Below are 3,482 nucleotides of genomic sequence, written 5' to 3'. Positions count from 1 at the left end.
CGATAGATATGCAACATGTCCCATATCCGTCTACTTCCCAATTTAGAAGCAAATTTAAAAACACCAAATATGCCTCTACCCATCTTTGCCTTGACATTAAGCATTTCCTGTGCCCACGTGCCCTTACTGTTAAAAGTGATGCCCAAATAGCAGAAGTTGTCAACCACTTGGATTTTTTGCTCGTCGAACTGGAAAGATCTCAGTTTCCTGATCTTCTTCCCGCAAGCCATAATGAAGGTTTTGGAGTTATTAATTTATAGGGACCACTCTATTGTGGTTTGGTTCCTTTCTGGAAGACCGGTCCCAGAAAATACTGTTGCATCCTCACATCTCATCCTCGCACCCCATAGTTTGTGGAGTTCCCCAGGGCTCGGCCTTGAGCCCGACTCTTTTTAATCTTTACCTCACCCCGCTAGCCCCGCTTATTGAACAGCATGGGGTAAGTGTCATCTTTTATGCTGATGATACACAGCTTGTGTTCTCCTTCAGGGATATATCCGAGGCAGCATTCTCAAACTTTAGACATTGTCTGATCGATATCTCAGCCTGGATGACTGATAACTGTCTGAGGTTGAATACCGACAAAACAGAGGTTCTATTCTTTAATCAGCCATCTCCGCCTCAGTCGGACTTATGGGGCCACCCGAGCTCAATCCCCTCCTCACCCTTTATCCTCGCCAGGAACTTGGGGATCAAGTTTGACTCCATCCTTTCATGCAAAACTCAGATTTAGCCATGTTTCCTCTTCATGTTTTTGGAAAATAAAGTCCCTGCCGAGATTCCTCCACCTATTACTCAAGGATTGTAGAAAAACAGTGGTTCACGCACTCATCACGTCTTAGTTAGACTACGCCAATAGTTTGTACTTGGGTCTGCCAGACTACCTGATCAGGAAGCTACAGACTATACAAAATGCGGTCGCCAGGCTCATCAGAAATATCCCAACACAACATCGTTCATCCCCTCATCTACGGAGCCTTCATTGGCTGCCAGTAAAAAGGAGGGTAGAATTCAAGGCGCTAACTCTCGCCTACAGGGCAATCAGAGAAACGGGTCCTCACTACCTGAGGAAAAGACTCCGTAAATACAATCAGACGCGGAGTCTGAGATCTAATCACCAAGAACTCATTGTTAGTCCCTGTTTCACAAAAGCCAGATTAGGTGGCCAGTCTTTTACGGTAAGAACTACCCATGTATGGAACTCCTTACCCAAGTTCATCAGGCATGCCAATTCTGAATCTGCTTTCCGCAAACTCCTAAAAACCTGCTTTTTTGGCCTTCACCGGTACCTGTAACTCTTGGTAGTCTGCTTCCTCCTCCTGCTTTCCGCAATTAGCTCTGGGACACCTCGCCGGAGGTCACTGTGCCCTCTACAAGCTTCAAAATAAATAAATAAATAAATAAACCATTGAGTAAAGAGGAAACAATTGAGCTAGACAGCAAAGCCATCCAATCGAGCAAGGGAATGACCCAAATCCCAGTCTATGCAAAGTGGAAGTAGTTAGTCTGGCTAGTGTGTGCCCCATGAATATTGAAACCAAAATATCAATGGGCCACAATATCGAGGACAGAATATCATACAACATTGACAGGTAAGAAAGCCTAGATTTTCTACACCTAACTCCACATATATGTATCTACACGGTACATATCTCTTCAAGGAACACACGGCTGGAGTTAGGTATAGTAAATCCATCGGTCCATATATACCATGGGTACTCCCAAACTTTCTCTCAGGGGCCAAATTTGCAGTGTGGTTTGTGGCCGAGGGCCGCACCGGTGGGGGCGGTGTCAGTGGGGGAGGGGGGCTAGAGCAAAAAAAACTGTAACCGTCTGTCTCCCTCTGTCTCCGTCCCTCTGTCTCTCTCTGTCTCCCTTTGTCTATCTCCCCATCTTACTCCCTCTGTTTCCCTCTGTCTGTCTCCCTCTGTCTGTCTCCCCTTGTCTGTCTCCCTCCCTCTGTCTGTCTCCTTCCCTCTGTCTGTCTCCCTCTGTCTCCCTCTCTCTCTGTCTCCCTCTCTCTCTCCATCTGTCTCCCTCCCTCTGTCACCCTCTGACTCCCTCCCTCTGTCTCCCTCCCTCTGTCTCCCTCTGCCTCCCTCTGTCTCATCCTGACTCCCTCCCTCTGTCTCTCTCTGCCTCCCTCTACCTCCCTCTGTCTCTTCCTGACTCCCTCCTTCTGTCTCCCTCGGCCTCTCTCCCTCTCTCCCTGTCTCCCTCTTTTTGTCTCCCTCTCTCTCTGTTTCCCTCCCTCTTTCTGTCTCCCTCTCTCTCTGTTTCCCTCTGTCTGTCTCCCGCCATCTGTCTCTCTCTATCTGTCTCCCTCTATCTGTCTCCCTCCCTCTGTCTCCCTCCCTCTGTCGCCCTCCTCCCTCTGTCTGTCACCCTCTGTCTCCCTCTCTCTCTCCCTCTGTCTCCCTCCTTCTCTCTCTCCCTCTGTCTCTCTGTGTCTGTCTCCCTCTGTCTCCCGCCCTCTGTCTCCCTCTCTCTCTGTCTCCCTCTGTCTGTCTTATCTCCCTCCTTCTGTCTCCCTCCCCCTGTCTCCCTCCCTCTGTCCCTCCCTGTCTCCCTCCCTCGGTCTCCCTCCCTCTTTCTCCCTCTGGCTTTCACCCTCTGTCTTTCACCCTCTGTCTGTCACCTCACCCTGTGTGTGTCAGCCCGGGCTGAGACAGCTTCCCGGGCGCGCACACACAGCCGCACCCCTGTACTTTAAAAGACCATTTACATGGTAATGAGGCTTTGTTGTATTTCACCTCTTCTTAGCACTCTCTCGCGCTGCTGCAATCAATCAATCAATCAATCATGTCATTTGTATAGCGTACTACTCACCCGGGAGGGTCTCAAGGCGCTTGGGGGGAGGGGTATGCTACTGCTCGAACAGCCAGGTCTTGAGTTGTTTCCTGAAGGCGAGATGGTCCTGGGTCAGCCGAAGGTGGATGGGGAGGGAGTTCCAAGTCTTGGCAGCCAGGTAAGAGAAGGATCTTCCTCCGGCGGTGGCTCTTCGGATGCGTGGTACGGCTGCGAGGGCGAGGCTGGTGGACCGTAGCTGGCGGGTGGGCGTGTAGAAGGTCAGGCGGTCGTTAAGGTACTTGGGGCCCAGGTCGTGGAGAGACTTGTGTGCGTGGGTGAGGAGCCGGAACGTGATCCTCTTGTCGACGGGGAGCCAGTGCAGGTTCCTCAGGTGGCTGGAGATGTGGCTGCGTCAGGGGACATCCAGGATGAGTCGGGCGGAGGCGTTCTGGATGCGCTGGAGTCTTTTCTGTAGCTTGGCTGTGGTTCCGGCGTAGAGGGCGTTTCCGTAGTCCAGTCGGCTGGTGACGAGTGCCTGGGTGACAGTCTTCCTGGTCTCGGTCGGGATCCAGCGGAAGATCTTGCGAAGCATACGCAGGGTGTTGAAGCATGATGAGCAGACGGCGTTGACCTGTCTGGTCATCGAGAGGGAGGGGTCCAGGATGAAGCCCAGGTTGCGTGCCTGGTCGGTT

The sequence above is a fragment of the Lissotriton helveticus genome, chromosome 7, assembly GCF_964261635.1.
Source record: "Lissotriton helveticus chromosome 7, aLisHel1.1, whole genome shotgun sequence".
Lineage (NCBI taxonomy): Eukaryota > Metazoa > Chordata > Amphibia > Caudata > Salamandridae > Lissotriton > Lissotriton helveticus.
The sequence above is the reverse complement of the archived record's forward strand: the minus strand, read 5'-3'. Positions refer to the sequence as shown.